The sequence below is a fragment of the Zootoca vivipara genome, chromosome 3 (assembly GCF_965207765.1).
Source record: "Zootoca vivipara chromosome 3, rZooViv2.hap1.1, whole genome shotgun sequence".
NCBI lineage: Eukaryota > Metazoa > Chordata > Lepidosauria > Squamata > Lacertidae > Zootoca > Zootoca vivipara.
Window position 1 is genome coordinate 46,375,769 of NC_142586.1, and position 23,378 is coordinate 46,399,146.

Consider the following 23,378-nt stretch of genomic DNA (forward strand, 5'->3'; position numbering starts at 1 on the left):
TTGCAAGTTGAAGGGTCAGCCCCCTGGGTACATAAGAGGTTTCTCTTTCTCTTTGGCTGCGTTTTCGGATCCCCACCCTCCCTCCGCTGTTTTTAGGCCTCTGTGTTGACATTGCTGTGCCTCTCATGGGGTCGCCTGTATTCAGAGGCCTGGTAGGAATTTTTCCATTTAGCTGATTAGCCATCTGGTTTTTGCCTACTGCATAGCAAATAGTCACAACTTGTAAGGTTGGTGGTTAGGCATTGGTTATTGGTTGTATATGGGGTCTGTTGACTGTGTTGGCCCCTTGAATTAATGCCTGCGTGTTGGGGAAATTCCGGTCAGGAATACAGGGGCTCTATGCAGTGTCCATAACCCCGGTCGGGGGCCAGCAACACGCATGAGCCCCTGGGAGCCTGAGGGGAGAGGGGAGAGCCTATGCACCCGACTCCCTGTCTCTCCCTGTAGGGTTTCCCCTTGTTGACAAGGCGAGTTTATTTCTGTCCTTAGGTGACAGTTGGAGAACCAATGCCTACACAACCACTCACTTATTTTATATTTGTATTTCAATAAAAGTGGCCAAATTCATGCCAAGAACCATTAAACAAAAATTCTGTCTATGGTGTGAGTTATTTGAGGGGTGGTTTTGGGGACGTCCACACGCAAATTAAACAAAGGGTCTGCTGGTTTCTCTTTAAGGTTTCCAGACTAAAAAGAGAGCAGGGCAATTAAAGGCACAGAAGTCCACTATTGAGTCTGGCAACCCTATCGCTAAAATATATGTTCCTATAGTTGAAGCAAATATGGAAGGCTATTAGATTCTGATTACCTATGCATCATTTGAAAACAAATAACACACGTGTGTTTGAATGTAATGGAAACCTTTTTGAGGCTTTGCTTGTGTATTGCTTCGCCATGAGCCCTGAGCCCAACCTACAACTCAACTCAAATGAACCACAGGTGCATTATAGTGTGTAGAAGTACATGGCATACAGATAAGCGAAATATTCTTAAACTTGGGATGGGCAACTGATAGTTGAGGGATTCAATCCATATCGGGGAGGGGCTGCCTCATCTGCAATGTCTTTCATTGCCAGCACTTCCCCTTTACGCACTTCAGCTGTGCAGATCAACTAGTAAGCAAATGGCTCATCAAACTGTTATTGTTATTGTTATTTAATTATTCCTTAAATTTCAATACCAGCCTTCATCCAAAGACCACAGGGCAGTTTACAACATAAAAACACAAAAATACATACCATAATAACAAAATAACACCCACACAGACACTTTAAAAGGCCATAGATTGTTTAATTAGCCAAAGGCACGGAAGAAGAGAAATGTTTTCCCTGACAGCTAAAGATAGGTAGTGAAGGTGCCAGGTGAGCCTCCCTGGGGAGAGCATTCCACAAGTAGGGAACCACTGTAGAAAAGCCTCGTTCTTCCATTGCTGCTCTCCAGACCTCTCATGGAGAGGCCACATGAAGAAGGGCCTTAGATGATGATTGCAGGGTCCAGGTCTGTTCATATGAGGAGAGGCAGCCCTTCCTGGTAACCCATCCTTCCAGATAATTAGAACCAGAGGCTCTGTCAGGCTTTTTTTTCTATGGCATTCACTACTCTGCATGCTAAAACACAGGTCAACAGGTGTGAGGTAAGCTGTGGTGTCTTATGGAAGAACTCTGACAGAGCCTGTCCTGATATTCTGTTGTGCTCATGTCCTGCTTCTGAGCCTCTTGTTGGCCACTGTGAAAACAAAATGCTTGGGCAGATGAGTCTGATCCTGCCAGACTCTTCTTATATTCTTGGGTTTATTCTTTTGGAAAGCAGTACAGAACCCTTTGTCTCCAATGAGCACATTTCTAAGGCTTTGAGTTTCAGCTGTGCCTGGGATGAAATATCACAGTTGAGAACCTGAAATGCTTTCAGGAGGAAACCCTTATATTGTTAAACCTTGGTTACATGGCTGTAAAGTTAACCTCACTTTAATTCACAAAGCACATTTGCTGGGGTAAGGGGGGGGAGACAGTCAGAGACAGCTGGGAGGGAGGCAGGGAGATGTGAAGAAATAGGGATATTGCACTGCATTGTGTGTGATAGCAGATTTGCTAGGATTCTCAGTAATTCACAGCTTTGTAATCACAAAAAAGAATTTCATTTAATTCTGCCCTCATTGAACCTCTCAGGCTAAAATCATACTGGGAGTCAAATATAGGCATAATTCCCCGAGTACTGTTAAAGGAATTTACTCAGGAGGTGGTCTTCTAAAATTGTTCACCTGCTTTCCAGTCCATTAAACTCAGGCATGTTTATAGGAGGTTGGAGGCTATCTCATCCCTCCCCACTGTGTGGACTGTTCTTTATGGAGAGACATTAAAAAAAAAACCCTGTATACAGATCGAGCCTGTATAAAATGTAAACTGGGATGCCATCTTTTTATTATCTGCAAACTGCCAGACATGAAAATATTTACTACTAAAGATAAATTGCCTAATTGGCTACATTCCTTAAAGATCTGCAGTAGTCATTTCTTTATACTACCAAAAAACAACAACACACACAGCATCTGAATAGGCTACCCTCAATTACTATTCTGCTCACTGATACATCACAAGGAATAGTATCTTGGCGTTATTTTCTTCATAAAGTGGTGGTATTTAGAAACCATAGCATGTGCAGATTTTTATTTTTATGACCCTCTCAATTCCACTGCATGAAAAGCTTACAACTGGCAGGTATCCATTATGATAACCTCTCCCATTCTCTCCCGCCTCCGACATCGTCACCCTTCTCTTTTTTTATTGATGTGCAGTGCACAGAGCACTTCTCAATGATGTTTTCATGGTTTGTATAACATATTCGAACTTAGCTAAGAAATGAGTTTCAAGAGTAAGACTACTACCAGGAATGTCAACGGGCTCAGGACATTTTTGACATACGTGCATTGCTGAGCTTTATTTGATTTGAAAGTTTAGAGGAAAGAGTTGAAAGATGCAGTGATCTGCAGCTTAATGGAACAATAGCCTCACATCAAAGAAATGGGTGATTTGAATGAGTGAGTGCTAGTTGTTACAAAGTGATTATAAAACCATTATGCAGGGTTTAACTGTATAGATAAAGTTTGCCATTATGGTGGGGGGTTGCCTTGGGTTACACGAATGTGGTTTGAACATCACAGTAAGCCAAACTCTGACTCTCTATGACCCACAAACATGCTGGCTCCTGGGAGGGAGCTTGCACCTGTTTTGTTCCTCCCTGGGCTTCTTAGCTGAGCATGGGACAGCAGCTAAGACAAAGTTTGGCTTAGCTTGTCATCCAAATTTAGGATCATAGTTAAGATCTCTCCTCCTGAATCATGACCTGTAACCATAAGACACACCTTAGCTATGAATTGTGGTGAAGGAGGAGACACAACCAGAGTCCCAGGTTCAGGCACCACACTAAGCTTAGCTGCCACATCACACTGACCTCAAAAGTTTGGAGATGAGCAATGCACTTGTGATCCTCTCCCTGTTAACCAGACCACCAGAATGACCAGAAACATCAAGTAAATGTATATGTGTCTGAAACAGGTACAGGGAAATCACTAAACATGTGGGGACACTTTTTGACATTCACAAAAATAAAGGTGAAAGTAGATAGCAGTTTTGGCTCAGTCGTGTTCTTTATTAACTGGAATTAGTGTTGAAACATTCCACTCTGTGATACATAATTATGAAACTCATTACCTAAATACAGAAAATCTACTCCATAAATTTCTGACTTACTCATCTTCTTGTCAAATAATAATAAATACTATTACGGCTACTACAAAGAGAAAAAGAAAACAATATAGACCTAACAGAAAGGATTCAACAGTAATATCAAATCCCTTCCGTACATAGGTTTTATTAATATTTTGATGCAATATTGCCTACATCCTTCTTCTTCAGGCAGGTCATTACACAACTGCTAAAGTGTTTGATAAATTAACTCCCCATAATAAATTAACAGCTTATCCTAGATCATAACTGTTTTGACCATGCAATTATTTTCAGCTCCCCGAGGCTCAACAAGTACCACAGCCATTAGATTTAGTAAACAAGGCAATACTTGAAGGATTTTGTTATTTTAATTACACTTGTAATGTTTCCGGTGAAAACAACTTTGAAGATCATTGTGGCAAGGTTATGGGGTTCATGAGCGATTTCCCAGAAGCAGTATGTTGAGTCAAATTTTATATAATAATAAATTATATATAATTAATAATTATACATATTTATTTTTTTCCAACCAGGCAACTTAGGCCTGCTTCCCTACTACAATGTCTCTCCAGAGACCATATGACATATGATAGACCCTTAACAGTGATTAGATTATTACTGAATCTAATTTCCCTCAACATGTCTGATGCAGGAAGCTAATCTGTTCTAACAATTAGCTTCTTGGCACCTTTAGACTGGCATTCTGGCAAGCCAGTCATGTGAGGCTTGTCCCATAGAGAGTCCACACCTACATTCAGGAACCATTGGCTAAAACCAGCTTGAAGATGTTCCTGAAGTTGTTACTGTTAGTAATACTTATTCTATTCTGTCCTTCCTCACAAAGGAGCCCAGCACAGCAAACACCAAAATGTTAATTAGAAATAAGATGAAAACGGATGAAAAACATTTCAAACTATCTGAAATCATTGGGACTGGGAGCAGCTGCTGAGACCACACAACACTAGTCTTGAAAGACCTACATTGGCTCCCAGTATGTTTCCAAACGCAATACAAAGTGTTGGTGCTGACCTTTGAAGCCCTAAATGGCCTCGGTCCAGTACACCTGAAGGAGCGTCTCCACCCCCATCGTTCTGCCCGGATACTGAGGTCCAGCGCCGAGGGCCTTCTGGCGGTTCCCTCGCTATGAGAAGCCAAGTTACAGGGAACCAGGCAGAGGGCCTTCTCGGTAGTGGCACCCACCCTGTGGAACACCCTCCCACCAGATGTCAAAGAGAAAAACAACTACCAGACTTTTAGAAGACATCTGAAGGCAGCCCTGTTTAGGGAAGCTTTTAATGTTTGACAGACTATTGTGTTTTAATATTTTGTTGGAAGCTGCCCAGAGTGGCTGGGGAAACCCAGCCAGATGGGCGGGATATAAATAATAAATTTATTATTATTAACTATTGTTGTTGTTGTTATTGTTGTTTAAAAACCAATCAGATACCCTTACAGTTTATGAATTTCAGGAATGTCAGGAACAGTATCTTTCAGCCTGGGTAAGCAAGAATGATTTCAAGTTCCTATGGAAAGTTGATAATGTGGAAGACAGAAACATATCACCAGGAAGGGCAGTCCACAAACAGGAAACCACCACTGAGAATGCCCTGTCACAAGATAACTCCAGACGGGCAAGTCTTGTGTCAGAACCACCAACAAGGCTTCAGCTACCAGTCATAGCATTTGAGATTATTGAAAATGGGGAAAGCATTATTTGCGGTACTTGGGTCCCAACCCCCATTTAGCACTTGGTGTACTAGTACTATCACCTTAAATTGGGCCCTATAGTGCCAGCCAATATAGTGCTTTCAGGATTGGTGGCGCACGGTCTCATCGGGCTGCCTCATTTACAAATCTAGCAGCTGCATTTGGCACTAGCTGCAGCCTCCAGACTATCTTCAAGTACTGCCCCAAACAGACTGCATTACAGTAGTCCAGGTGGGAGGTCACCAGATCATGGACAACCAAGGCCAGGCGCAGCGACGGAGCTTCATGCTCCGCCACTGGGGGCGGAGTGTAGGCACGCTGCCCCCAGTGACGTGGTGCGCGTTCTGGGGGCGGTGCATGTTTGGGGGGCTGGGCGCGCCATGCGTGATGGCGGGGGCGGTGTGTGCAGTGACGTGGTGCACGTTTGGGGCGGGGTGCGCGTTTTGGGGGCGGGGCAGGCAGCGGCGATGGCGCCCCTGGGACCGCATTGCTCGGGGCGCACCGCGCCCACCGCCCCTATCTTTCTACGCCCATGGCCAGGCGATCCTGGTCCATGAACAGCTGTAGCTAGCAAACCAGCTGAAGCTCCTCAAAGACACGCCTGGCCTCAAAAGTCACTTGAGACTTAGGTGAGAAATTGGAATCCATAAGTATTCACAAACTACCAGCCTGTTCCTTCAGTGGAAGTGCATTTCCTTGGAGGTCATGCTTGCGGTTTGAGTGGACCACAAATGCCTGTAGATCAGATGGGAAGATTGTGCACCAATGACTTATCAGGGCTGCTGAATAGTGATGTTGTTGTGGGACTTCAAGTCTCTCTTGATTGATCAGGTTTTTAGTATTAATCACTTCAGGTGGTTTCATGAGAAGTGATTTATAAATGAAATAAAACCATGCTTGTTCAGCAAGGAAGGCTGTTTGGTGTGTTTACTTGCGATGTTTGAACTTCCAATTTTGAAGGAGTGGCCTGCATATGAAGCATTTTCATAAGGAAATGCTGAAAAATATTTCAGAGACTAAGGCTTTTTTTAAAGAAAAAAACTGATTGCCTGTAGGCATACCACTTGAAAATTCATAAATAGAGCTTATCAGCTTGACAGTGTGATTTATAAATTATGGGGATAAGGGACAAGAATGCTGGCAAACAATATAAAGTTTTTTCCTCCTCAGTGGCCTACAGTTCAGGTTGTGCCAGTGCCATAAGGAATACTGATGATTTATGGTGCAGAGGAATCGGAGATGGCAAAATGCATAGGCCTTGCTCCCAGGATATTTATTTGAAAAGGAAGAAAGAAGAAAATGTTTCCCTGCAGAACTGCTTATGTTGTGTTAATTTTTCCCACTCAAACAGGAAACCTTTCCATAACTCAGAGGACCAAGCATATTTTCTCTTTTTAATTCAGATTGGATTGTTTTGCTTGCTTGCTTAAAACTATATAATGTCCTAATTCTTCTTGGTCAGTTTGCCCATAGATTAGGATGGCTGTGATGATAAACCATTTGAAATCATTGGGTTGCCATGTTCACCAGCCTCAGATGGCAGTATGAGTATTTGAGCAGATATTGCATATTCAGCACAGCAAAAAAGAAAGAAAGAAAAAGATTGCTTTGGGGGGGGGGCAGTGAGTTCATCTGGGCATGGATAACCTAGCCAAGGCAGAGCATTTCAAACATGTGCAGTAGCATCCAATGAGATGGGGCACCTATGCTCTCCAACACTCTTGACACCACATCCCACACTAGGATAAGCTCACCCCTCCCCTCTCCCTTTCAGTAAATGCCAGTGACCTGCTATGTTGGGAAGCTGGGAGAGCACCCATACTGCCTCACCAGCCGCTATTGAGTGTATGAATTATCCACACCCACTCTTGTAGGTGGCTGGTTCTAGAGTCAATTTAGCTCGAAAGCAGCAAGTTGAGTACTACATGCTACAGACGGGTGTGTACACAGCCTAAGGCAGATTCTTATGCTCCACTATGGGAAAATGGTTGCAATCTGAAGCCCATATTCAGTTAGGGAAATGTGTAATCACTGCTAGTCCACATGGCTTGCAGTGGGCTATTTTCATATGTAAGCAGCAGCAATAGCCCCTGTACTAGAGAAAAACTGTTTAATCTGATGGTTCCCCAACTACCCTTAATCATTCTACAAAGCATATATCAAAAACATTTAAACCAGGTATAATTTGTCTGCCTAATGGACTTTTAAAAACCAAGCAGTGGTATGGTACTTTCAGTTCAGTATGCCGATGGTTTATGTTATTTTAAACAGCCCATCCATTATTGCTATCAACAGATCATTTATAATTACAATGTACACATTTTATTTTCAAACCATGTAAATGTGGGTTTGGATGTGATGCTTTTAAACATTAAATAGTTCAGTCTTATGCTTCTGGAAAAAAATATGATAGTGGTTCAGTACACCTTAAGCACATTCTGATCCGTATTTTTCCTCCCACTCCCCAAGTGTTGCAGAGAAAGCCTCACAATCCCTTTTAATATCAGTTGTATAAACCAGTTCTTACTTGTGCTTCCCTGTAGAGGCAAAGTCACTTAATATAACAGAGCAAAAACATGCATCTGAAGTGTACTAAAGACTGTGTAGTTGCAGATTAATTTACTAAAAGGATTGCATGAATGAATAAACACCTTGGTCTTTGTGCACTTATGGTGCTCTTAATCATTCAGGTTAATATTCTGCACTAGAACAGAAGGAGGACACCTACATTCTTCATTTATATTGAAATAGAGAAGCTTACAGGAAATTGAAATGAAAGTCCCCAGCTCAGTAACTTGTTTTCTATGGAGCATCATCCCTAAATCCTGGGTATATATTTTAGGTTTCTCTTCCACACAGATGTATAGATTTACAGTGATGGGCATCAGATTTTCTCTAAAGCCCCAGAAATAAATGCAACTTTTATGCTGTGATATTAAATTATAATATTTTTGATGCTGTCACTGTGGGGCAATAGTTTTTCAAACATGAGGCTGAATCAGTGTGCCATACAAGCTACAAAACACATTCAGGGGTTTAAAAATGATTGGCCTCTCTTCTTATCCCTTTTTTTTTTTTGAAACTTCACAATATTCTCAGCGAAGGATGGCAGTGCAGTCTGCAAAAAGCAAACTTCTTTTTCTTCTTTTAATGACACATTCATGAACAGACCAGATTTCCCCTGACAGGGAGGGTCTTGCAAATTGAACCATTAAAAAAATCACCCCAAACTTACTGGTGTAGGAGTCTCATCATCTCAAAGTCTAGGATATTTAAAATGCAGTCAAACAAACAATTGATGTTTTGCTAGATAGGTACATGATAGGAGCTAAAGCTCAGTTTTCCCTGTAAATTTGCTAGAGAGGACTCCGTGAGAGACATTCCCACTGTGCCCTGAGAGGGGCAGGGTGTAACTACAGTGGTACCTCGGGTTAAGAACTTATTTCGTTCTGGAGGTCCGTTCTTAACTTGAAACTGTTCTTAACCTGAGGTACCACTTTAGCTAATAGGGCCTGCCACGCCACCGCCGTGCGATTTCTGTTCTCATCCTGAGGTAAAGTTCTTAACCTGAGGTACTATTTCTGCGTTAGCAGAGTCTGTAACCTGAAGTGTCTGTAAACTGAAGCATCTGTAACCTGAGGTACCACTGTATATATATTCTCCTACCTGCCTGGGCACACACTCTTACTCTTGACTCCTTTTTCTGCTCTGCCAGCAATGTAACAACATCTGCTAAATCTGAGCTCCATACTCAGACTACATTTTAAACCAGATTTAAGCATGTCTTTGTAACTGAACTCCCACATTAAGCCTATCTGAACGAAGTCTGCTACTCTTCAGCATGTACTCACCCTTCAGCACGTAAGCAAATGTTATTTTACCTTTCAAAAGGCTGTTTGTGAGATTGTTTTAAGGGGGAGGAAAGGGGGATACTGTATACCAGAAGAATCCAGTCTGCCTTAAAGCATCCTGGATTCATAGCTGTCAAGTTCTCCCTTTTTTAAAGGGAAATTCCCTTATGCTGAATAGGCTTCCTTGCGAGAAATGGGAAAACTTGGCAGCTATGCCTGGATTACTTAAAAATAAAAGGCTAACACTAGCTATTCTAAGCTTCCCTTTTAAGGTGCAAAGGGAAGCACTCTGCCAAACTCACAAATGTAAGGAAGGAAGGATAATGTCTAATATATATATCCTCTTCTAGCACCTACCGGTATTCACATCCCAACACAGAGGAGGAGCAGGAAGGCAGGAAGGCCAGCAGGGCTACTGCCAGGATGCAGAAATTGTAAGCAGTTCAGAGAGAAGAGAAGAGGCCACCCTCAAAGACACCCAAGGCCTCTGTGGCATTGGTGGGGGTGAAGCATGAGGAGATCTTCAGGAAGAGCTTGGATATATTGACTCTTGAATACCCACCTCACCTGCCACAAGGCTTCTACAGCGCTGGTAGGGGCAGAGTGTTAGGAGCTGATCCCACATAGGCTTGTCATACGTCAGGAAAATTCCTGACATGTCCTGGTTTTCAAGTGTAAAAATGGTGTCGGGGGGGGGGGATTTTGCCAAATCAGCAAAAAAAAACCACAGGTGTGGGTGTCAGGAGTTTAACTTTTTTAAATATGGCAACCCTAATTCCACAAAAAAATTCTGAAGAACACAAACAGCTGCAAAGCCGAGAACTTTGAACAGGAACAAGCTAGGATAGATTGAAAAGCCAGCAAAAAAAAAAATATTGAAAAGGTACTCTGTGTTGAATTCCTACTCTCTCTCAGCTAGTAAAACAGCCTGGTGAGCTGCCACCTAGTGATGGCACTTCCCTCCCCAGCTTGCCACCACAGGGACCATCTTGCATTGCCAGGGACAGAGAATAAGTAGTTACAGCTTCTTCTAAGCAGTTGTATTTCCATTTTATTGAAACTTAGAGAAAAATCTATGCTCCCTGTTACTTTGTAAGCTGCTTTGTAACCCTGTAATGTCCACATTTTAGAGTGTGCTGCAGTGGCTCAGGTGCCAGACGAGGGCCGGAGAGAGAGCTATGTTCAAATTAATGCTCAGCCATGAAACTCAGTGGGTCCTTAAGGCAGCCACTCTCTCAGCCTAACCTGCCTCATAAGAGTTGTGGGCAGTGAAGATGAAATGTGGTCAGAGGGTTACCATGAACAACTGCTTGGAGGCAAGCCAGGATACAAGTGAGATATATTTTCTCAGATGTAAACCCCACTCTGTTCAGTGGTGCTTGTTCCTAGGTAAGCGTGCATGGTAAGCCCCATTAATCACAGTGGGACTAACCTTTGATTAAACATGGAGAGAATCACACTCTTTGACCCCTATTCACTCAAGTAATCTTCAGGTAAGGGAAAAGCAAAGTTATCTCAATTTTTTAAAGTCTGCCTTACTGTAGACTTGGGAATCAACCAGGATAAAGGATGTGGCTGCTCCGCCATCTTTTAACAGACAAGCCGCAGGTTGCAAATGCTGAAGGGATGATCTATGGTTGGAAATACATTGTTAGCACAGGTGTAGCTGGTCAAAACTCACCTTTTGCCTCTTCTGCTGTGGATACTAGCAGCAATGTTTCCTTTGCCTTCACTGCTAACTCTAACCTGACACACGCTTTCACACACAGCCCAACCGTCTCTTTTATCTATCATTTTATTTTATTTTTAAGCACTTTGACTCATTCATCCATTGGAATCAGCCTCAGGTTCCCTCAAGGCATGTCGCAGCAACAGCTCAGTGATCTCGCCAAATGTTTTGCTTACATTTTCAAATAAAGACGGATAAACAAAGCCAAACACCAAGTATTTAATACATTTCTCAGCTAATAAAAACAAGAATGCTTGGATGTTAGACATGGTTCAGCAGCAGAAACAGCTATTGTGAGTGATTCTTGTTTCTATTCAGCACCGCGCATCGGTTAGTTCCATGCGGCTTTTATTTCTGTTTCATGAGGTGTGGATAAGGGTAACTGCCAGGACCTTCTCATTTCATCTTACAGGTTTTTCTACACACTGTAAATGCAGCACTACAGACGTGTCCTGCTCGTTCTTAGGGGTGCAACCTTCAATCAAATAGTTGCTTAGATAAACTGATAACAAGCTATTTTAATCAACTGTGAGGAGGACGCAAGCAATTAATTGGGCAACATAGTTGGGATTTGTAAAAATGCAAATTCTTTTTTTAAAAAATACTCTATTTTTAACATAATGATAAAGATGCCCTTGAAAAACAATATGCCACAGACAAGAACAACAGCAAAGGAGACGGTATCTCACACAAATCCTCTGTGATTTTTTTTAAAAAAATGCACAGAAGGGGCCATACAATCTAGCCCCTCTGACTACGGAAACCATGAGGCCTAGTCCCACTCAGCACTGTCACATGCTGTTCCAATAATGCTCCATCATCTGTGAATCATACAGACATTGGGATGAAATCCGCCTGTGTACAGATTAACACAGGTATAGCTTCTTCATGAAGAGAGACCTATATGTATTTAGTTTAAATGACTCATAAACAATGTACATTATAAAGTATCACAGTGGTATAAAAGTATAAAATGCACCTAAAAAAGAAGAGAGTTCACAGTGGTGCAACTCTACATGCATAATTTGTATGCACATAGAATGCCTTCCCACATCTGTAGCTCACAAAGAGGCCAGGGAAAGTGGTAGTGCAAGTCATGGGAGGGGCTACATAGCTACACAGCCCCCTCCACACATTATTTCAATGTATGGGGATGTTTTTCTCAATCCCTCTTTCTAGCTTTCTGCATGAAGGGATGTATACAGTACTGGTGTGTTGTTTGCATTCCCACTCCAGTCTGAAGTCTTACAGTTCAATAGGGCTATATTATGCAATTCAAAATCTTAAACGGTTCTAATGTCTCACCTAAACTCACTCTCCTATCCGATTTCTCTTTTCCCCACGGTTCTGTCCTGAACCTTGGCGTACCTGGAGGTAAGTCCTGCTGGTGCACACAGTTCCAAGGGCACTGCTGAAGAGCAGCCAGACAATCCAAAAAGTCAAATACTGGTCCAGGTCCAATACAACAAGCAAAATCCAAAGACCAACAGCAAAGCCCTGTTCCCACCTCTGCAGGAGATGCAGGGCTGGAGCACCTGGAGTCAGTCCCAAAGTCACAGTCCAGTGGTATTCCCGAAGCAGGCTAGCCGTGGTCTATCAACGTGGAAAGTGTCTCTGCTTTGCTTCCCTTTTATCCTTGCAATCTTGATTGACACTTATGGGTTTGCTCCAGCTACTCCATTTGATGAGACATGTGATCCTCACCTGCCCTGAGCTGAGTGACCACAAACCTCCTCCCAGACCTACTGAGCCCCATGATTCCCACCTGGTCATCTAGGAAGCCAGGCTGTGTTCCCTTGTTCCTGGAGTGCCCTTCCGACTGTTCGTGACGCCTCAGTGACAGGAGCACTTCTGGTTCTGGTAATGTGTCAACCCTTCCCTGGCTCCCATGAATTGTCAGCTGCCCCTCAATGTCCTCTGATGTCCCATTAGTGCCTCCTAAGTCCCCAACCTCCCCTTCCCCATCTTTAGCTTGTTCCGGAGTGTGACAATCACAACTACACCCTTCGCCGAGATCCTCTTCCCCTTCCTCGGTGTCTGGCCAGTTCATAATTCTCTCAGCAAAGAAAAAAAGTCATCTCTTTACACCAGGCATCCCCAAACTTTTGCCCTCCAGATGTTTTGGACTACAATTCCCATCTTCCCCGACCACTGGTCCTGTTAGCTAGGGATCATGGGAGTTGTAGGCCAAAACATCTGGAGGGCCGCAGTTTGGGGATGCCTGCTTTACACCTTACACCAGAACTCTGGGAGCATCCCTTTTCACATCAATGGGGCAGAGTGAAAAGGACTCCCCTCTGTCTTCTCTTCTTTGGTGATCACTTGTAGCCGAGTAAGATTGTCTTCCATAAACACAGTTTTAACAATGAGTCCGTAAGCGACTGTGGGGGAGAGTGTCCTTTATGTCAACATCTAAATGTTCCTTATACAGAAAAGAAAACAGAGGAAAGTAATTTAAAATGAGAATGAGCATTCCTGCCAATTTAGTTTTTACATTGCTGTTATAAACCTCATTTATGTAAGTGCTGTTTTGGCTAGTCAAGGCCTCCACTAGACCTGGGGAATGGAAAGTAACACTTCATGCTGACTGACCTGGATTCTGCTTTATTTATTAATTATTTGGATTTATGTCTCACCTCAGGATAACAGCACAAATATATGAGATCATGTCCCTTAATGGGCTCAAAAGGACCGTGCCCCATGAATGGACCTAAGAGGAGAGAAAGGAGAGAGAAAGAGGGACAATTATCTGATAAGACAAAAAAATCTGCCTACAGATGAAGTAAAAATAAAAGCTGTTTGTTGTTACATTTGCTCATTTTCTACCATTTGTAGGGCTACCATTTTCCCAGATATCCTAAAAAAGCTCAGCAATTTTGGGGGTGTCCTGGTTTTTACTTTTTGAAATATGGCAACTCTGCAGTTTGACTACATTTTAGATCCATACTTCCAAGCTTCGTAATGGCAAAGCTAATAAGGATCTGGATGTGTCACAAGGCATCAAGACTCAACTTCCACACATACCCAGAAGAACAGAAATTCCTACAACATTCATCATACCCATGACTTGCAGTCACAAGCACCACAGGCCAAGATTTTTCATGGCCGCCAAGAACACAGTGTCCAAAAACATCTACCACACTCAACATGGTAGATATGACTACGGAGGGTACAACAGTCTTCTCTTTATCACACCTGTAAGCAACGAGGTGCTTGCATAAGAAAGTCCTAGTCAAATCAGCACTCCTAGCTGTGTGCATACAAGTGTGTTTTCCACACTTTCGGAAACAACGCTGTTTTTGGACCAATTATGTCTGCTTTGGACCAAATTCAATGTCAGTTTCAATAGTTGTTCCTAGTGGTCAGAGGGCTGAAATGATAAATCATCAACGAACAATGCTTTGCCTCTTCCATTTGTTCAGGGATTAGATGACACTCTAGCACGTAGCTTTCATCTTCCTTCAGCTGTAAAGTGGGAGAGCTCCTCTAATGAGCTAGGGCGGTGGTGGTATTTCAGACAGCCCGTTAGTAGGGGGATAAATAAATGAAGAATTCCAAAGACTAGCAGGAATATTCACAAATTCATATTTATTTTATCCACCAGCTCTGCCTCTAATGCTCTAATAAATTAAATTCTATTAGAAATGCTGTTCAGCTTTCATTCCTCTCAGGAGTGCCGGTAATCCAATTTGCATTGCTGGGGCATTTGCATAATATTTGCACTGCAATAAGTTTTTTTACTTTCCCAAAGATATAAATTATATTGGGTTTTGATCTGACAGAAGAGGTACCTTTGTTTCCAAATTCCTCTGTGTAACAAATTACAGAGCGATTCTTACCAGCAACTATATCACATTACATTTTAGGAGTAAGTTGCAGCCTTTACCAAGGAGGCTTATTTTTTTTCCTTTCTATAAAACTATCCAAGGTTATATAGACGATCCAGCTGCCACTAGCAAAATTAAATGAAAATTAACACACCTATTCCAAAATGCATTAATGAGAAAGACAACTGAGCACAAGCGTGTGTTGGCTGATGGATGTGTATGTTTTATACTAAGATTCTGTGTGCTGATCCACTTGTGGAGAATGAAATATCCCACCTCAAAATAGCATTTAGATTAAATGACCTCCGGGTCTCTGTAATACAACTGTTTTACAACTCCATCGTTTTGTATGTGTTCTTCCTTAATCCACATCTTCAGATATTTGAAGCACAATCCGTGCTACATGCTAGTTTGCAGAAACGAATGCAAGAAGCACATTTCAAAACACTACATTGACATGAATGTCATGCAGGCAGTCCTATCAGAAAATGGGAGATTATACAGATCAGCTGCTTGTGCTGAAGAGGAAATGGGAACTAAATTCAGCCACACAGTTCTCTTCCTAAACAGTTGCTTGAAACTATCACATATTTCCCGATTTGCTATGCATATGCACCTCAATTGAACGAGAAGCATATAGAGCAGAGCTGGCCCCTGGGATGGGGAGGGGGGGTGACCTCGATTTCCAGGGAGGCTTGGCAAGATGCCTGAGTAACTCCCCCTTCACTGAGTGGTCACATACCATTCCCTCTACTATTGCCCATTTTCTTGTCCTTGGACAAAGCATGTAAAGGATGCTACTCCTTCCTGTTGCCCCCATCACTGCTCACCTGCATGGAGAGGGGCAGATGAAAAGGTAGCAACAGCATGGAGGAAGAGCAGGTCCAGGGCACTCTAGCGGTCAGCAGCTGGCCCTCTGGTGGGTGGTGGGTCCCAGCAGATACCCAACAATGCCAACTGTTGAATGTGAATCAAAACTAAAAGGCACATTCCTATCAATGGTCCAGAAGAACAAAGCCTGACAGTGAACTTTCAGCAATCTGGTGGTACAAAAGCAACTGAAAATTGCCACCTCCTCCCAAAGCAAAGGGAACTAGTTTAAAGCAGATTCGGGGTGATTTAATCTTTGCTCACTCACAGAGCAACCCTATTCATGTCTACTTAAAAGTAAGCTAGATGGAGTTCAATGGGGTTGAGACTTTCTCCCAACTTTGTGACTAGAGGACTGCAGCTTTACAGTCCTATACAAATAGAAGTAGCTTCCATGGAGTTCAATAGGCTTACTCCTAGGCAAGTGGGTAAGGGACAGCAGCCTTAAGTATATTTTAGAAATTTGGCAGTGCCAGATTTTGGTTCTGTCCCAAATTTTCATATACAGAAGGGACAGCAGGTGCCCTTCCACCTTTTATTGCTCTCTTCCTATAATGGCTATATTATTTTATTATTAGTGCTAGATTTTACTGCAGAATGAGTCATGGGCACACACAAAAACCTCTATAAACCTTCAATAGAGTAGATATAAAAATGCCTGCCTTAACTGGTTACTGTATTCCTTAGCCAATTCAAGCAGCAGAACATTGCTCTCCCCAAAGGAAACATGAGTCTCAATATGTGCTTCAAGGCACAACTTTATGATTTGATCTTCAAGGTTTTATGGAAAGAACTATCAAGTTAGTGAGAAACCATTACAATATCTAAACATTCTCAACTTCCAGAATTTGCCCATGAACTGGTTGTATACTACCCTGTCACCAAAGTGTTAGAGTCTTTCTATACATTTTTTTTTTACCATGAATTTCCCGTGACCAGGTAGAATTTTTGGATGTATCACTTCACATTATAGTTGTGTGTCCTATTTTTGAATGGTATTCCACTATAAAATATTCCTGCTGGTTGAAATTAGCACACCAGGAAGAGGACTTTGTTGTGGTGTGCTAATTCTACTACTTTCAGGGAGTGCTGCGAGAAATAGATTTGCATTAAATTGATATATAATCAATATTGCTTTACACTAGGTAGTAACCTAGATGCTAACTCCAGCCTAATATTTTTTATTTTAATTTGATGTTTGTGTCTTGTATCCTATTCATTGTCTGAGTGAAAACAGAGAAAGTTCAGTTTTCTTTTTTTAAAAAAAATCAGGCTGAACTGTAACAAAATATGGATTGCTTGAAATGTTTGCCTTCAAGGAAATGGTTTGATTTATTTTGGGGTTAACGGCACATTTGCAATTTTTCTTTTCACACATGTACAAACACATTTTGCTCCATTTTGTCAAAAGTGTGAACACGTGTTGGATTACTTTCAAACATTTCAAACATTTTTAGATTTAAATTAGATAAGGCAAGAAGAAGTCGGAGCATCTTTGCTAGTTTGGCAATTAATGAATCATTCACTGGACTACCTGGATAACTAGGGGCATTCTCAAGATTTACTTCAAGTAAACATGCCATGCTTTATATAATGGTGACTGAATTTAACCTGGTATATTTAGGCAGCACTAGATAAAGCTACAAGTAAGCAAGGGCCAAGGTGGTAGGTGGGGTAGGAAAAAAAGTCTCTTCATTGTGCCAGCCCCTAGACAGGTGTAGCAAAGAGGCTTGGATCAGGCCCATTTTCATCACATGATGACAACAAAGTCAGCTCAAGATCAAGCAGATCTTGGGTTGACTTGGTCTTGCTCCCAAAACACCAATTTATTTGTTAAAATCTTTTTATTCAAAACATGCCATTCTGGTACATCTATATGCAGTGATATACAATAAAAGTAACCATGGATCAATGTGGTCAGATTTCTGCTTGCTACTGCTGGCAGGAATAGCTCACTGGCAGGGTTTCTCTGCCAATGGAAGCTGGCAGAGGAATAACTCTGCTCCATCCAAATGCTCTCCTGCATAGTGGGTTAGGGGTGTGGATGGCTCTGCCCAAATGACTGCCAAGAGAGACCCTAGAAAATGAAAGGCACTTCGCTGGATTTTCTTTCAGTAGTCTCCAGCATTCTTTTGTGGCAGTTGTCATTTCTCCCTGAGCCCAAACTATGTCCTAGAATATTGCTAGACCCAGAGCATTGTGGAGGATGCAAAATAGTGGGCAGGCTGCCAATGCAATTGCTGAGAAAGGAAGGAAGGAAGGAAGGAAGGAAGGAAGGAAGGAAGGAAGGAAGGAAGGAAGGAAGGAAGGAAGGAAGGTTGTTGTTCTACCATTGCTGAAGCCATTTGTGCACTGCTCTGTTTAGAAAACACACACACAAACCCTCTGTTTCTTCATTTGCCTTTTGGAAGTACTCAGATATTATATATTCAACAGCCAAATGATTCTAAGTAGAGTTTCATTAGAGCAAATTTTTCTGTAAGTAAAGAAGGTTGTTCTTCCTGTCATTCAGCGATCCCTGTGAAATGGCTCTTGCACTGAACGCCTTTCATCAGTAAGCACAATCCATTTCTCCTACATAAAATCTGGCAAAGAGAACTGGTGGAGAAAGTTCAGGAACATATGGTCTTCGGAATTACCATCATTCTGGACCATTCATTATAAAATTAGTCAATTTAACTTAGATCTCACTTACTCCTCATCTACAGGAGGTGCAAACTGGCAAATATGAAACTGATGAAAAGAAGAGAAGAAAGACTTCTACCTTCTGAATGGCACCATTTCAAGCAGGAAGTTTTTAATTAACTTTCGGTGGTATCTTTGCTCAACAGAACATTATTCTGATCAAACTATATTGAAGGATCATGATCATGAGAAGGGCATTGTTGGATAATAAGGTGTTTGTATTATGTGTCCTGTGGAACCACAGTTACAATTCTGCTTCCAGTGTATTGTGGGAAACGAATGCCTCAGCGGCACTAATGGGCTCTAGTATGGAAGCAGGTCAAAAGTTCCCTCTCAATTCTAGTGCCGCAGGATCAAATGATTTCCCTATTGCAAATATTTCTAAGTCTGTAAGGTCATAGTTATCTAAATTAAAATGTCTTGCTGCAGCTTTTAAAAAGCTTTCTGTTGCAAAGGTTGACCTGTGGTTTCAGAAATGTCGACAATGGTCTGCAGTAGTTTTCTCAAGATACAGCAAGTAACATCCAGAGTGTTTGTGTTCAAAAACAGATATAACATTTCTGGACTTGCAGATGATATTCTCTTATAATATAATATGGTCTGCCAGTCATTCGGTGCTCGATGCTGACAGTTTCATTAAGATAAGTACAGGTGGTACAACTAAAGAATTCATAACAATATGATCCAGGACTGATGAAAGGTAGTTTTACTTCAGCTCTCAGCAGAAATGTGCAGAGGTCTGGAAGCTGATAGGAAGCAATGAAAGGAGGCCAAATGGTATAAATTGGCTATGAAGGGATATTTAACCACAATTATAAAGTGAATTTTGAAAGATAGTAGATGAGTATTTAGTATAAACAGGATATGATGTTCTTTGAGGGCATCTTCCTTATCTTTGGGAGAAGTTTTCTCTGAATAGAATAGCTTTCCAGTAGATGTCACTCAGTGGCAAAAAGACATTTGTACAACAGAGGACGAGATGGTTGGACAGTGTTCTCGAAGCTACGAACATGAGTTTGACCAAACTGCAGGAGGCAGTGGAAGACAGGAGTGCCTGGCATGCTCTGGTCCATGGGGTCACGAAGAGTCGGACATGACTCAATGACTAAACAACAACAACATGCAGAGAAGAGTGGTTGAATTACTGTTGCAGATACGTTTAACTGATGCCCAAATTGCATGAAATATTTTTCTTGACATGATTTGAATGGCAGAAATGTTCCAATTTAAGTAAATGTAAACATATGTAGATAATCCATTGCTATCTTGATTTGTTTAATGATGAGAACACCTGGAAAAGCAGTGCCCGATTTTCAATGGTGCTATTGCATGTACATTTTATAGCTTGATAAATGGAATCGATATGATTCTTAAATTGTTCCAGACTTCCTCCACTACTGCTCCAGATTACAAAGATGTAATCAGTGCATGCCCTCTCAGATTTCAAAAACCCGAAGTTAGATGCAGTTTATGTGAATATAAGGTAAGTAAGACAGGTGAGTTTCTATTGTAGACAATAAAATGTGAAAACATTAAGATTGAATACTATGCCAAACAGAGAGTACTCCTTTCTCGTGAGATATCTGGAGATACCTCTTGATACCTTTTTCTCCAGAGATATCCATAAGAATGTGGAAATATCGCATATTTTGTAACTCTGTAAAATGTCAACACAAATGTTGCATTGACAGGAAGTCGATATTAATATTTAAACTTATTGTGACAAAGGTTTTTCATCTATATTTCATTGCACATTTTGACCTTAACATTCCAGCTTTACTGAGTTTAGTTCTCTGTCCTTGAAATGCTGTCTGTGGGCAGAATATTACTCTTTACTTTGAACTGTAATCTTTGGGGACTCTAGTGAGAAAAGTGCACCATATTCAGAAGTGATTTATTACTTCAGCTTATTTTGTACTGAGATGACAAATACAGACCACTGTTTTAGTACACTGTTTTGTTCCTACTGTTTTCTGCTGAGTATTCACCAACAGTATAAGTTTAGAAGCTAAGGAGTTCAAATTCATGAAATCATCTCAACCAATATACAACCAACAATTCTGAAAATACCTGGTTAGGATTTAGGAAAATCCTTTTCTAAAAAAAGAGCATCATTGACTTTGCACAAAATCTGAAGACGCTAAGACAGTAGACTCTGGAAGGCAGCTAGTCTGTGTCATGTGCTTTGAGACACTGGTGGTGCAGGATAGTCTAGAGCAGGCATCCCCAAACTTCGGCCCTCCAGATGTTTTGGACTACAATTCCCATCTTCCCCAAACATTGGTCCTGTTAGCTAGGGATCATGGGAGTTGTAGGCCAAAACATCTGGAGGGCCGCAGTTTGGGGATGCCTGGTCTAGAGCTCTCTTAACAACATTTTCCCTCATATGGAACCTACTTTCCTCTGTGTTCCACCTGAGTCTTTGGCTACACTAGGTCAAAATAGATTTCTTAATAAAGTGAATTGATTTTGCCATCAATGGGGGATTTTTTCTTGATGCAAAAAGCACCATGAGAGGAGGACCGCTGAAGTGGAAGCCCCCTCCTCAGATGCTTACAAAATAAATAAACAAAACCCTTCATGTTACATGCAAAGTCTGGTTTAGTCCAAAGTCTGTCACTTTTATGTATCCCAAAACTTCATTCCCTCTCGTCATTAAAATTAGGTTAACAATGGAATATTGTTATTTGTGAGTCTCTTCAACAGACACTATAATTCAGTAAACTGATGGTTCTGAAGAGCAAAAGGGCTTTGTTGCAAAAGAATTGATATGTCAATTGAAGTCTGTGCATGTGAAAGGATCTGATCATAATATAGCTGATGATTGATTGTTGGCATCCATCTGCCTCGAGAGACAGTATTTGATTCGATAATAGACTGGATAAATATGGATACATTGTTGTCAATGAAGATTATTTTAGTGCTTGTTTTCTAGATCAGAGCTGGAATGATTCTTGGGACAGTGTTCCCAGGACTGTATCACTTCAGACTATGAGTGGAACATTGCTTATAATCCCTCACATGCAACTTCTAGTGCACAGGAAGCTAGGGAGAAGACTGCACTATGTCACCTCATCTTGGTAGTCTAAGCAAGGAGATGGCCTTTGGGGAAAGCAGTTGCATTCTGACATGGAACCGTTCTACATATAGTTCCACATAAGCACTGAGAGCAAACTCATTTCCTGAGTGCTGCCTCTTATATAAAGCAGAATGGCACCGTCTACATGCAAGAGAGAGGTTTAAGGGATATCCAAGGTTAGTAGAAGTGCAAAAAAAAAATTTCACACACACACAAAAGAGGAAAGAATCTGCACAACAAGGACTGGTTGTAGAATTGTGGTTGACTGTTGAGAGGGTATTCTGGATGAGGAATCCTTAGCAAGAGCACTCCATGCTACAATATTTTGTTGCCCGCTTGTTCATATTTCTGAATATGTTGTTTTGGCATCTGTGATTGGTGGTTCACGAAAGTAGTTTCATCACCTTCCACTTATCTTTCCTCTGCTTTTTTCCAGCAATAGTCCATGATTTAAAGCACTGTCCAAAGGCCGCCACCCCTTGCTTCTCTTTTTCACTCCAGAGTTTCCCCCATGAAAACCAGCTCTTTAAAGTTCAATTGGAGCAAATGTCAATCTGAAGAAAACCCGAATTAACATTTGTTCTGATTCAGCTTTAAAGAGCAGGTTTTCATGGGGAAAGTCAGGGAGGGGGGGGAACCCTTGTAAATGGATTGCTAAAGTGAGAGCCCTCCAAGGGCAGAGAGATGTGATGAGATTGTGCACTATTTCTTTCTTCCATTCTGATGATCTTGTAGCCTCATGAAAAATAGAAGTGTGCTTTGGCTTTGGATGAAGCCCAAAACACCAAACCAAATTAGGCTGTTTCAAGGATATTTGGAACACCTCTGAATCAAAGCGGAATTCCCCCAAAGTGGTCTAAAGTGAATTGAGCTAGACCTGAAGATTCAAGTCTGCTTTGGAACTTCATAGGCTATTGAGACAGATGTCAAAGTACTGGTGCGTGCCTTCAGAGCAGCTCCTGCTCACGATGACAGTATGCATTGGGGCAACTGTTCAAGGGATAAAATAAAGGCTGCACCCCTGAAAATAGCACTGATTAAGGGTCCTTGTCAAGTATGAGATTGCCACTACATGTAGCAAAGAAATAAGTGACAGCTAACAAAAGTTTATTTCGAGATTAATTTCTCAACGGGCTGTTGGGCTGTCTGTCAGATTTCCTGAGGAGCAATCTGGACACAGTTTTTCTTGGAGAGTAGGGAAGAATGGGACAGCACAACATTTCAGAGGGATGTCTCATCCAGAAAGTCCTGTTAACACAGGGCTTTAGCTAATGATGGATGCCAACACCATCAAGTAGAGAGCCTACTTCTTTACACATCCTGTAGCAAAGCTGAAAAAATAATTTTTAATGCTGCATCTACCATGAAGACGGCATAATCCAGAACAAATGATAGTGGTGGACATTTTTCAGAAAGCTAAAATGCCATATCATTCACGTAAATAAACAAAATATTACCTAGGAAATGTGTAGTTAGGATTCCAAACAATTGCATTCTCTCTTTTATACCAAAGAGCTGAAGGAACAACTTGTCTATCAAAGCAAAGGAGAGTCTATAAATAACCATTGTCTGGCTTTCTACTAGAATAATCACATTTATATACCAACACATAGCAACACATTTCTCAAGTGTCAACAAATTGCAAATGGCCACATTTGTTTTGGTGAGTGGGTGGGTGTTTCAAGCTAATGTCAGGCTTGACAAAGGCTAACAGCCTGCTCCTATTTAAATTCTGCCTCCATGGGTGCCAAACACTCCAAACTCCAAGGATGTTAAACCTAAGTGACACAAACAGGCCAGTGATGCTTAGCCATATTTATGAAGCCTTGACCCTTCCCCACTTCCAACAGTACCACAGAAGACCCTTGGGCAACACTTCCATGATCCCCTGTTTTGGACTGGATACAT